Below are 14,586 nucleotides of genomic sequence, written 5' to 3'. Positions count from 1 at the left end.
ACCTTTAGGCAACTCAACCAACTCCCATGTTTGGTTGTGATGTAGTGACTCCATCTCCACTTGCATGCTCTTCGTCCATTCTTCTTTGGATTCATGTTGCATAGCTTCTTCGTATGATTCTGGCTCTCCAGAATCTGAGATCAAGAGATGGTTGAAGGAAGGAACAAACCTTTCTGGAGGTCTACTTGCTCTTGTAGATCTTCGGGGAATAGGTTGAGGCTCCTGATTTGGTTGACGTTGTTGCACATTGTCACCGTTTGCAGTCCTTGAGTCTTCACTGTCCTCAAGTTTCATGTACTCATCACCTGTTTCTTTTGTTTGTTTTCTTTACAAGTAATCTTTGTACATATTTTATTCGTTAAAAATTACATCCCTACTCCTTAAGATTTTACCATCTTCAGGATTCCATAGGCGATACCCAAAGTCTCCTTCTCCATAGCCAATGAAGAAACACTTTTTGGACTTTGCATCTAGCTGTGATCTTAGGCTTCTATCTATGTGCATGAAAGCCTCACACCGAAACACTTTGAGAAATGCATAATTCATCGGTTTACCTGTCCATGACTTTTCTGGAACTCCCCCATCCAATGTCGTTGAGGGTGACCGATTGATTAAGTACACAGACGTACTTACAGCTTCCGCCCAAAGCTCAAGCGGTAGGCCTGCATGTAGCCGCATGCTTCGTGCTTGTTCCATGATTGTCCTGTTCATCCTTTCCGAAATCCCATTTTGTTGAGGTGTCCATGGGGTTTTCCTTTGCCTCCGAATGCCATTGCTAGCACAAAAGCTTTCAAAAGCTTGGCTGCAATATTCGCCTCCATTGTCGGATCTGAGGCATTTAACCTTGGTACCTATTTCATTCTCCACAAAGGCTTTCCACCTTTTAAATATGGAAAATACATCGGATTTATTATTCATGACATAAACCCATGTTTTTCTAGTTGCATCGTCTATGAATGTTACATAGTACAATGAGCCACCAAGTGATGGTATACTTGCAGGACCCCAAACATCAGAATGAACCAACTCATGTTTTTTAATTTTTCTTTCATTTCCTGATTTTTGAAATTTTACCCTCTTTTGTTTACCATAAACACAATCTTCACAGAACTCTAAGTCCACTTCTTTCAAATCTAGTAGAAGCTTCTTTGTTTGAAGGATTTGCATTCCTTTGGCACTCATATGCCCAAGTCGGTAGTGCCACACCGTACTGTCAACTTTTGTAGTTGCTGCACAAGCTGAAGGTTGCGTGCTAACAGTACACAAGTAAAGTGTACCGACTTTTTCTCCCTTGGCAACCACCAAAGATCCCTTTGAGATCTTCCACCGTTTGTTTCCGAATGCAATGTTGTGACCTTCATCATCCAATTGTCCTGTAGAGATCAATTTTTTGCGAAGAGAAGGAACATGCCTAACATCTTTAAGCTTCCATTCATTTCCGTTAGCAGTTTTGACAGAAACTGTACCTTTGCCGACAATCTCACAAGCTTCGTCATCTCCCAAGTATACATACCCAAAATTACCTTTGGTGTAGTCTTGGAAATGTTGCTTGTGTGGTGTCGCATGGAATGAAGCCCCGGAATCTACTATCCAAGAATTAGACACATTGTCTAATGAGAGAAATAGAGCATCTTGCTCTACTTTACCTGCCACATTGGCCTCCGATGTTGGCTTGTTGTCTTGAGACTCTGTCTCCTTCTTCTTCTTGGACCAACAATCCTTCTTGACGTGACCCTTCTTGCCGTAGTTCCAACATTCAAGAACTGACTTTATGCGTGACTTGATCCGCCTTGAGCGATCACGACCCTTTTGGTTTTTGAACCTCTCCTTAGGCCTTCCTCTTATTTCCACTGATAGTGCAACACTTGATGATTCTCCTGTGATTCTCCTTTGCATTTCCTCGCTTAGGAGAACACCCACAACATCATCAAACTTAAGAGTATTTGTGCCAGAGATAGAATTACTTACAGCCATCACAAGGCTGTCCCAACTATCCCCGGTAGAGATGATAGTATAAGGAGAGCCCGCACTTCGTCATGGAAATTTATTTTCACTGATCGAAGTTGACTTATGTTTGTGTTAAAGTCATTTAGGTGTTCTGCAACTGAACCATTCTCTGCCATCTTTAGATTGAACAAGCGCTTCATAAGAAATACCTTATTGGATACCGATGGTTTCTCGTAGAAGTCGTCAAGTGACTTCATCAAGTCCTTTGTGGTCTTCATCTTTGAAACATTGAAGGCCACCGTTGACGCCAAGCTTAACCGGATTGTTCCCAGTGCCTTTCGATCAAGGACAATCCATGCTTCATCTGCCATTGTTGCGGGCTTTTTCGCAAGACCGCCTAGTGGCAAATAGAGGTCCTTCTGGTAGAGATAGTCTTCAATCTGCATCTTGCAATGTTGGTAGTTTTTGCCGTTGAACTTCTCAATCTTGAGCTTCCCTTCGTCCTCCATAACTCCCACTCATCGCAAGGAATCCTTTCCTTGAGATAATTTATCTACGGCAAACCTTGCTCTGATACCAGTTGTTAGAAAATAAGACGTAGCTAACTAGATTTTTGAGTAGATTACTTAATGGAGAGAGATAGATTTCACACACAAGAGATTATACTAGAGTAGAGAGAGAGAGAGAGAGAGAGAGAGAGAGAGTACACACAATATACGTGGTTCACCCAATGTGGGCTACGTCCATGGGAAAGCAACCACTCAATGGCTTTAGCACTTCAAAAGAAGAAGTAGTTTTCAAAGGGATTAAGCCCTTGATAGAGCTCCCGCCTTGCTTCACTCTCACCACCTCACACTCACCTTGTTGCATCAACTTCACACTATGAAATGTGTTTAGAAATGGCCTCCTTTTATAGGCCAAAAGGGCTGCCCTCTCTTATGAGAGACAGCCATGTGTAGCCGCCCTTGTGCGAATAAGTCCAAATCGGACCCTCCAATTCGCCCATGTGTGGCCACCCTTGAGAAGACAAGTCCGCTTTTGAATTCGGCCACTGGCCACCGGCCATTGACTTTCGACCACCGGCCACCGGCCATTGACTTTCTACGACCGGCCACCGGCCATTGGCTTCCGACCACCGGCCATCGGCCATTCACTACCGGCCACCGGCCAACCGACCTGTTGTTTTCCGACCACTTTCCGGCCACCGGCCGGCCATAATATTCCGGCGAATAGGAAAATTTTGGCTTCCGGTGAGTGATTTTCCTTCACGCATGATGGCTTCTCCTCATAATGGGGGCCTTACAAATGTGTGCTTTTACCACATAATATTACAAGGGTAAATCGGGCTCCATACTTAACAATCTCTAGCTCTGGGCATCTGGCAATGTATTGCTTCATTTAAGTTGCACAATCCCTAACAGACTCACTTTGTTTCTGCTTAAAGTTGTAGATTTGAGCTACCGTATTGTGTTTGATCTCCATTTTGGAACAAGCGGCTACAAATCCTTGAGCTAATGTGCTCAAGTCCATGATTCACCTTAAAGAATTGTTTTGGAACCATGTCAATGCTTTTCCTTCTAATGTCATTCCAAACCCCTTGAATTGAGTATGGAAATCGAATATACGTTCTTCTCTTAGCACTTGCTTAAAGCTTTCTAAGTGGTCGTATGGATCCCCTGATCCACTATATTTTTTGACCCATTTTTGAAAATCAGCTGATCTGACATGTTTGTTTGGTTCAACTCCTGGTCTCCTGGCAGTTGGTCCTGTTCTGAGTCCTTCAAACCAGTCTGTTGGAAATAGTGACTCATGTAGCCATTGGCTGGCCTTAGTGTCACCCAGTTTTCTGTGTGATGAGTTGGTTTCTGGTTTCTTAACATTACTATCAGACAATCTCTCGCGGTGTTCGTCTCTTGGAATGGTTTCTGATCATTGGCCCAATATCCAATCCCTTATGAAATATCCTTGGTATTTTGTTTGTTCTATCTCCTCAAGAGTCATCATAGCAAAGTTGTTGCTATAAAAATCCCTAAACAGGTAGGTTGTTAGGTCTGTTGATCCCTTATCCTTTATCTTCAAGATATAGATGATCTTCATGGCCATTAGTTGTCCTCATTTGGCATGCAAACTCCTCCCAACAATGGACTCTGATCCTAGGATTATCCGTACTAAGCCGTTTCAAAAGCTTCATATCTACTTGATCGTATCCCTCAAATTGTAAGGCTGGTGGTCCATCTATCGCTGACATATCTGGGATTACGGTGTTTATTTCTAATCCCCATTTGCCTACCACGTCATGGTTTTCAACTTGTAAATACTGAGTTCCATTTTTTTCCATACACATTTTTCCTTGTTTGTTTGCCCTAATCTCTTCTTCGAACTCAATACCATGGTTATCAATGCGAATAGCATACTCTTCATTAGGATCCAGGTAAACCTGAGCTCCATGGAGATTAGTCTTATAAAAAGAGATTATATGCTTATAGTGCACTGTCATTTCGGTCTCAAAGTGAGTCGGATAGGAAGACATTTTAGAGGTTGAATCTGAAAAAGTGTCTGAGACTTCTTCAAGGATAGTGTGCAACAAATTGCCTTGATTCACTCTTTCTTCAGTGGATACTCTATTGGAGGTTTCTCCAAATATGCCTTGATTTCCTAGTACACGACCAGCTCTAAGGTTCATAAAAACTTGTGAAGCCCTGGATAGAGTACTTACCTTTGGATTGAATTGTTGTCGATTTCCACTTGACTTGATTGTACTTTTGTAAATTGCTGATTCCTTGTCTATAACCTGATCCCTGTACAATTTGGATCCAGTTAGTTATTCTTTCACAAAGACTGTGTAATTTTTTCTACCTATTGTGTGTGGTCTGTGTGTATCACTTCAAATCAAGCTATGGGAGTCATCAATTGACTTTCAAATTTGACTTTGGAAAAAAATCAAAGGATTAATCTACAACTTGAAAATTGAGTGAACATGTACTAATTAGTATCCGATTGAACCCAAAATTACCTGGTGGTCTTATATTATGTTGGTCTAACATTGTACAAGTTTAAAAGTCAAAACTGGTGTCCCTATGTAACAGTAGTAGTAAATAATCGCGACTATTTACTTTTGTCAGTTTCTTGTACTTTTTTTGGCTTGGTTTGCCAAATATACAACCGCTTAAGTCCCTGGACAAGTTTCAACAAGTTTGAACAAATTTTGTTCAAGTTTATCAACTGTTTTGTGTCCGCAAACTCTGATTTCAAAAATCTGACTTATGTCTCACTTTTTTAATCCAAATTTCACCAAAATTGATTTTTGTGGTCTACTTGATATGCTTGACCTTGTGGTATACTCAAATATGCAAAATTGTCAATTTTTGAAACAAATGTAAATAATCGCGATTATTTACTCCAGCTATATTTTTGTCCCTACCTTGACACAGATTTGTTAAGCACCTCAAGTTAAGGTCTCTAGCCAAGTTTCATCAAGTTTGGATAATTTTTGGTCAAATGGTCATCAGTTTTCTGTCCGCAGACTAATTTTGCAAATTTGGTCACAATTTTCAATCCAATAATCCAATTCTTAGCAAATTTGGTTTGTGGTCTTATTACAATATGGTAAAGCTAGTGATATGCTAACTTGGTCAAAAACTCTGAAAGATGGGGTAGATGTAAATAATCTCGATTATTTACAACTGACAACCTTTTGCATCTTTTTGGTGAAGTGATAATGTATACATATTTATCACATCAATATAAGCCTATGAATCAAATTTCATCAAGTTTGGACAACGTTTTTCCCAATTTACACTCAAGTTTCAAAAAGTCAGTACAAACTTTAGTTTTTACCCAGTTTTTGCCAGTTTGGTGATTCAAATCTTTTGTGCCTTTACAAAAGGTGTTTGTACACATGCAATGAGTCATTGGTATCTACCTTTGTTAAGTTTGAGCTAAAAGAAATATGCGCGATTATTTACTTCATGCTTGAAATGAACCAATTTTTGTACTTTTTCCAAGGACAGTCATTTCATGAGTTATTTTAAGCCTATGAATCAAGTCAAAACTTAATTTGGACTAAATTGTCAAGAAAAAGCAAATAATCTGAGTTGTGCCCAACTCTTGAAATTTTTACCTCAAAGTGTCCTTGAGCTTACCCACTAGTTTATACAACTTTTAGCTTGCTCTCCAGTCGGATTGAGTGGTTTGGAGTCTTTTCGTGCTATTTCTAGCCCTAGATTTGTAATAGGACTAAATTTTGAAGTTCTTAAAGTCGAAAAGAATGTAGTAGGCCATATCTTTCGTTTAGCACGATTTGAAAGATTGTTGAATAGTCTATTAGATAGAGCTTATCTGAATGAGTTTAAGATATTAAAAGAGAAAATATATCCTCTTCTTTTTAAATAATACACTAAAGATATATTTCATAAAGATTAATAAATAACAGATAGTCTGCCTATGAACAGTATAATAAAAAGGTAGTTAAAATTAGAATTTTTATTAATACCAATGATTTATATTTATTTTTTTAAGCTTAAAATGCATGGGTAGGGTTAAAATAAGTTGAAAAAGTAGTGGAGATCCAAAAATGGAGGTTTTATGAGTCGCGACCTAAAAGTTGCGTTTTTAGCTAAATAGAGACGTTTTTCGCAATTATGTCCACGCTACCTTGTAGACGAGATCTGTTCTCGTTGTTTTGAGTACATGGAAGTCTATGTTCTGAGTTCGTTTGATCGAGTTATGACATAAACAAATTGCCAACAGCAACAGGATAACCTACAAGCAGCAACAGGTTAGCTTGCAAACAGATATACACAGGTAATATCTCTTTTGTTTGATCCAATTAAGAAGTGATTATACTCTTTTATGATGGTACAAAATGATGTTTTGAATTTGATTACCATGTTGATTTGGTTGCACTGGTATGTTCTTTTGGCTATTTTGTAGACGATGCAGGGTGTCATGATATTGGGATTGTGATCGTGTTGCGATTTAGATTATGATCATTGTTTCCATCAAGAGATTGAGATTGAGAGTGCGATTGTGATTGAGATTGAGAGTGAGAGTGTGATTGAGATTGAGACTGTGCAAAACATTGAGAGTGAGAGTGTGATTGAGATAGCTCGGGGGTGGTCGGGAGGTTATGAAACAAGCTATGCTCTTCTTGTAATGATTACTTTGTATCCATACAGACTCTTTATTTTCATTTGTTTACTCTGCGTACTCCATATATCCTTTGTTCATTATAAATGTATTTCGCTCTCCCATATCGCGTCACAAGATCTGAAATTCTGTAACTTTCAATAATAACTCACAATGTTCTTTGAGAGAGAGCAATGTTCTAAAATCCACCTCGGATCCTACTTACCCTACTCCTAGATTCTCATGCAATGGGGTCATGGAATGTGTCCACAAACATTCATTTTCTTGTTTTTTATGGTTTCTTGAGCATTGATATTAAGACTTGTTTTGTTTATCAATCATCGTGAAAATCCTAATCTAGCTCTACAATCCTACAATCCTAAAGGCACTCAGTAAGTAAAACTTACCTCCAAGCTACCTCTACATAGCAAAAGACGACAATCTTAGGCTATGCAGTTTCTAAAAGAAAGTTTTGACTCTAGGAGATCATAGAGGAAGTTAAAGCATAACTTCATAATACACTCATTTTTTTCCATAGTTTAGGTATCATCGATCCTTGGTAGTGGTGCCAAATGTGGGACGTGTGTCTAACCTCACTTTTCTATCTTATTGCAGTTTTAGCGAGAACCACGATTAAATTGTCAATCCATGGGACAAAGCGAACTCAAATAGTGCATAGAGGCTACAAGAGGTTGTCAATCTCTCGAAAAACAACTAACAAGTCGCATCTAACTCAAGCTATACTCAAGTGACTGAAATCACCAAAAGCCAATCGCTCATCGCAAACAAATCACATCTGTTACTGCATCAAATGACATCCAAATGTAACAAAACTTCTAGGACATGTTCATAAGACCTTAGCACACATGCTTATGGTCTCAAACCCACTTGAAGTCAAGTGCCAAAATCGCGATTATTAACAATAGTGGATTTTTGACTTGGTCGTTCTCGACCCAGAATGCACCTAAATGCTTAGCAATAATGCCCCAATACCCCGCCTATGCTTAGTTTTTTATTTTGAAGTGTAAATTCCTACTTATAATGAAATTAGGCCGCGGGTGGGCGACGCCAATAGCTATGAGATACTGTGATATGTTTATGTCAACGCGTAGGGCTCTTACATGCGGTTTCAATGCAATAAACACAACTGCAAGGTGACAACCACGGAGGGAGTAGGAAGCGCGAGAAGGAGAGAAGTGAGTGCTGTTAGCTCATGCTGTGTATTTCACTATCCAAAAACTTATAAATAACTTACAAAAATTGGCTTTTGTACCTTAGCCAAGGTTTTTGGTGGTCAAAACTAATAATTTGGGCTAAAGATAGGTAATGACAGGTTAATACAATCTGGAAGCTTGTAGCCCCGGCTCATCAATCACAAGGTTTCTCCGAAGAAATAGGAGTTATAATCTTCGTGATCTATAAAAAATAATAAGTGTTTTTACAATGAGAGCTCCAAAAAATGGTATCCGTGGTATTCGTGCTAGCTTGCTGCTAGTATATGTACATTTGTAAAACTGAAGGGCTACCATCAAAAGAGAGATTCGACTACGAGTTGGCACCTGACGCATATAAGCAAAGCATCTTTTTTGCGCTATCTCAAACATAGCAATATTTCACGTGCAAAGGGCTTGAGATAGCAACCATTGCAAATCTAACAAATGGAAATGATTTTTTCCAAAAATGTATATCATTTATAGGTTGGGGCGAGAAGACCACCAAAATGACACCCTCTAGAGTGACAGAGGTTGCGCATGCACGCATTAGCCAAAAAGAGTAAGTAAATGTCATTTAGGTCTTTTGATATCTTTCTCTTTTGATTATGTAGCAATGAAAAATAATTCTCCCTTTTTCTTTGCTAGGAAGTACCGCTTAATTGACTTGCTCCAAGGTGGTGATGCATCCTTGAAAGAGAATGGCATAGGATTGACAGAGAAGGCATGGATCCAGTGACTTGGATATCATGTGTATTGGTGGAAATTGGAAAGGTAGATCAAGTGATTATGTCCTCAAATCAATTTGTTGGTAATCTAACTTGTGTCCTATTATTTACTACAGGAGAGTTAGACTTCAGATGGCCGAGAAAATGGAGGGCAAGAATCAACACGTTGCCATCCAACACGAGAAGGCTAAAGAGAGGCATGGTTGTACACTCACACACACATTGTAAACATACAAACAACCACTTTGACAATTCCTTCAAGAAGTGGAGTGCACGTATCAAGTCCACACAAGATCCTGAAGGGAAACCCTACTTTTCTTGCACGGCACGACACATGTTGTACAAGTTGGACATCTTTTATTGGCTCATTATGAATGTTGTAGGCTACACTAATCTTGTCAGGGTGGCTCAAAACATTGTTTCCTGTCTTGTAGATGGTGAAGAGATGCTCTATTCTTACACATTAACGAGCACCCTAGTGATGCATGGTGCAGGTCGGAGAGAGAGGAGACGGGCTTATATCGGGATGTGTGGATAGATGACTTGCGTCCAAAGGGAGCGAGGCTAAAGTGTCCTTGGTGGCTGGACTACCCGGACAAGGAGTACCCACATGAAGAGGAAGCGCTTTACATAGCTATTGTACTATGTAGATTTTGCCTTTGCCATGCAATACGACATGGGCACAATAAATGTCCTTTTTTAAATTAATAACAGAGCATACTACTTCACGTAAGAAAGCCGTTGTGACAGAGGATGCACTATCTCCAAACACAACAAAGAAACCGGACTTAAAGAAATAGGCCTCAAAGAAAGACCCAAATATTGGCTCCACATTGGCCCCGCAAGCACCATTGACTGATCAGAAACGTCGGAAGAGAAAGAAGAGAGTTATTGCTTCTAGTGATAGTGAGAGCAAGCATGTGGTTGAGGAGTATTCTGTAGAAGTCAATGATAGTGGTCAGAGCCTTGGTGCTATGAGCCACATTGTACCGACACTTTCCTTCACTCCGAGACTAGTAGGGGGCACCCAGGAGTCCCCTTCATGTTCACCATCACAGGGTAGGGCTACAGAGGACTTATTGGACATGGAGAAAACCCTCCAGGTATGTGAAAATGGTTAATGTTGTGTTGTCCTCTTTAGCATTGCATGCAAGATATATTCGATCTTATGTTGAGCTTACAGATATACATGTAGATCCATTTCACCTTGTAGTGCATGCTAGTGTCAAAATCTTGGCAAAAGCTATTCCAAATGTGTTGTGCAATGATAGGTAAGCCACGCTAATTTTCCTTCATAGTTATGTCCACATTTTTAGTGCTAACAAAGATTGCATGCAGTTAAATGCTGTCATCCAAGAAAGTAGGAGTAGTGCGAGGGATGAGAATACAGAGACTGACCAGCTTGAATACTTTGGCTACATCCAAGACATCTTGAAGATTAGCTTTAGAAAGTTTGATATGTTTATCTCTGATGTCAAGTGGTTCAAAGTTATTACCAACGGCCCTAATGCAACTATGCGCAAAGACAAGAGTGGATTGATTCAACTGAACTCTAGGTGGTGTGAGCGGGATGGAAACACACACAATGCCTCTATAATGACCCAAAACACACTCTTGGGATGACACACACACACACACACACACACACACACACTATGGAGCACCACTCGGCTTACACAACCCACATGGCCGAGACAGGGAACACATCGGTGGAGTGAGAGGAGAGAGACTACCCATTTGCCCACTCCACACAGAGAGAGACACACACACACACACAAAACTTAGCTCAAAAAAGGAGAATTTTTTATGTTTAGATAAAATTGAGCTTGGGCCAACACCAATGGGGCAAATAGCTCACACAATATGAGTAAAGTATGCAAGATACAATCACAAATTGGAGCAGAAGCTTCGCTCATAGGAGAAACTTACAAAACCAAAACAGTGAGGAATTTGGAAAAATGGATAGTGCCATCGTGTCCGGAACTACCCAAAACCTCAGTCTACTATGTCAAAGTGCTCAAATCCGACCTCGAATGAGCAGTTTATGGCCAAAATAGGCTCCAAAAACAGCAAAAACACAGTTGCGGTTGTTCCTCCTCTTCTCTCCACATTTTTTCTGGTCTTTTCTCAGTTTTTTCAGTTCCCACACTTAGCTTTTGGGTTCCACGTAACCACTTGGCTCTGGAAAACGGGCAATCCTTTATTTTATGCACCATGCATGTGTATATACATATGTGCAATCCCTTGCTCCAGAAAACTCCTAACATAGTTTGCCCATCCCCTAGCCTACTACATCATTCATGATCAGCAGCAGCAAAAAGAGATATGAGACTCGCCTCATCACAGGTCTCCTCATCCCTCACAGACATTACTTGCTCCACAGACAGCTCATCTTTCTCCACCATCATCAACCTGGCATGATATAATTTAACACGCAATCCATTTACCCTTAACTTATGTAGGATTCCATCCAGGTTAGCCAGTTGATATGTACCGTTCGGAAAACACTCCACTACCTTGAAAGGACCTTCCCACTTAATCTGAAACTTTGCCAAAGCGTTATCCTGCATTTTCCCATAATGTTCCAATGCGCACATCCTATCCAGCTGAACCTCTTGTAATTGTAAGAGCCTCTCTTTGAATGCATCACTAGGCGGCCCAAGCAACTTTTCTAACATCTTTATTGTAGGCAACTCTACCTCCATAGGAAATAGTGTTTCCTTTCCATACACCAAATGAAATGGAGTAAACCCTGTACCTCTCTTCACCGAAGTACGGTAAGCCCATAATGCACTAGACAATTCCAAATCCCAATTCTTTCCTTGGTGCTCTGTCACTTTTGAAAGAATTTGTACCAACTCACCATTGAATCTTTCATTACACTGTGGGTAATAAGGAGTGGTATACTGGTGCCTAATCTTCATCTTTGCGCATAAAAAATCTAGCAGTTTAGCTCTAAATCCTGGCCCCTTATCTGAAAGTAGCTCCAGCGGCACCCCAAACTTGCAACATATTTCATCATACACAAATTTTGCCACATCCTTTGCAGTGATTTGTTTTACTGCTATAGCATCTGCCCATCTAGAGAGATAGTCCACTGTAGTCAAAATATAGCTTTTGCCCCTGCTTGTGATAGGTAACGGGCCTATTGCATCAATCCCCCACTTTTCAAACACATCAAAGGCCATAATGGTTTTTCGTAGCTCTGGCTTCAACACTCTCTTCCCAAATGCTTGACACCTATTGCAAGACCTACACCAATGGTGAACATCCTTGTGCAAACTAGGCCATACATACCCTTCTTGCAAGATCTTATGCAAGGTGATCTTTAGAGAAAAATGGCCACCACATGCGCCTTCATGATTCTCTTCCAATACTCCATAAAGCTCCTCCCGCCAAGGTACACGTCTCAACACGAGATCAGCCCCTTTCATGTACAAGACATCACTAATCAATTTGTACCTGGATTCTCTACGCACAAAACCATACTTCTTAGACTTCTGAATGTCCTTCGGAATGATTCCTGTTAGCAAAAACCCCTCTTCTTGAGCCAAACTTTCCCGGCCATGATAAAGAGGTAAGTTGGTCCTCAACACAAATAGCTCCCCAATCATGCTTTGAGATGCTTCATGTGCCTCTCCATTTAGAGCACGTTCAATGTGTCTGATGCTCCATGCTTCAAACTTTTTTATCAAGCCTTTAGTTCTGAAACAAATTTCCTTCAATGAGGTGTTCTTGCTCTTCCACACACCCAACACTTGTTTCACAACCAACAAGGCATCACCTTTTATGCTCACCCTTCTAATCCCATACTTCAAACAAATGTGTAATCCGGATTCCAAAGTAGCATATTGAGCCTCATTGTTACTATGTGCATCCAACTTGAATCCTCTCTTGCATACTAACTCCCCCTCTGGATCGTAGAGTGCTATACCCCCTGAAGCCGCATCATGGCTCTTTCTGTATGAGCCATCAAAGAACAACACATGTGCATTTCTGATATGTGGCACTTCTTCAACTACCTTTCTCACCACCTCTTCCTTAAGAAGAAGGGGATTCTCCTTGTAAGTCAAAAAATCAGATAGGGTAGCTCTTGTACTGTCTTCCACTAAAAAAGAGAACTCAAACTCTTGCAGCTCAATTACCCATTTCTTGACCACATTTGGCATGTTAGTGCCATCAATTAATTGTGGCAAAAAGGCATAACTCGTCAAGAAAAAAAAAGGTCGTGGTAGCAATTAATGACGAAATTGTCAACAAGCAAATATTACACTGGCCATCACTAGCTCTACTTCCGAGAACTTTCTCTCTGCTACCAACTTCACTCGGCTTGCACAATACACTGGCCTCATATAATGGCTACCCTTACCCTTTTACAATAGCATGGCATCATCCCCTACTAATGGATTTACATAAAACTCCTGCTCCCAATCAGGAGCCTGCATGGCTGAAAACCCCCCTAACACCTCTTTCACCTCTTGAAACACTTCTTCACACTTGTCATCCCATTGCAATGGATCATGCTTTGCCACCTGTTGTAATGGATAAAGGAGCTGCGAAGACAATGGAATAAACCGCGCCATGTACTTCACTTTGTGTATAAAGGTTGCCAATTGTTTTGTACTTGTAGGTGATGGAAGAAGAATAATAGACTTGACCTTGTCTGGATTAGCCTCAATGCCATTTTCTGACACCATATGGCCCAATAACTTCACCCTTGGCTGTGCTAGATGACAATTTTTTGGATTTAGTTGTCCTACACATTCATCATATCGAGCCAATACCATCTGCAACTTCTCATGGTGTTCAGTCCTACTGCTATAGACACAGAAATCGTCCATAAAAGCTTTCACACGACTACCAATGAATGGTTCCAATACCCAATTTTCTCTCTCTTGATAGAAAGATGGTCCATTGGACAACCTAAATGGCAATACCGTGTAGCAATAGCAGCCCCATGGCGTAATAAAAGTTGTCTTTGTTCAGTCTTTAAGAGCAATCTTCAATTGAAAATAGCCTGAAAAACCATCACACACACTGTACCTCTCATAACCTGCCACCACTGAATCCAAGATCTGATCAATGAATGGAAGAGAATATGGGTTCTTCTTAGTGGCTGCATTTAAGGGCTTAAAATCTACACAAATCCTCTACTTTCCATCCTTCTTTGGGCTGACTACTACTGGACTCACCCATTCTGTGGTCTCCACTGGGACTATGAACCCTTCCTTCAATAACTTGTCTGCCTCTTCCCGCAAGGCTGCCATCTGCTCTTGGCCCATCCTTCTTAGCCTTTGTCGCACTGGCTTAGCACCTTCTTTCAGCTCTATATGCATCTCTTCTCCTTTAAACCCTCTAATCTCTTCATATGAAGTAATGAACAAATCAGGAAAACTAGCCAGCATGTGCAAATATATCTCCTTCTCCATAGATGAGAGGTCTCTAGTAATCATTTGTGTCATCAATTCCTGCTTCTTTGACAATTCAACCTTGGTTTGCATCATCCCTTCAATCACTTCATAAGGCCCTTCACTTTCATCTTCAACCTCATTTGCAAATGCAACTAAACCAGA

Source organism: Adiantum capillus-veneris, chromosome 9 (assembly GCF_014529385.1).
Source record: "Adiantum capillus-veneris isolate H3 chromosome 9, ASM1452938v2, whole genome shotgun sequence".
Taxonomy (NCBI): Eukaryota; Viridiplantae; Streptophyta; class Polypodiopsida; order Polypodiales; family Pteridaceae; genus Adiantum; species Adiantum capillus-veneris.
Note: the sequence above shows the minus strand (reverse complement) of the source record.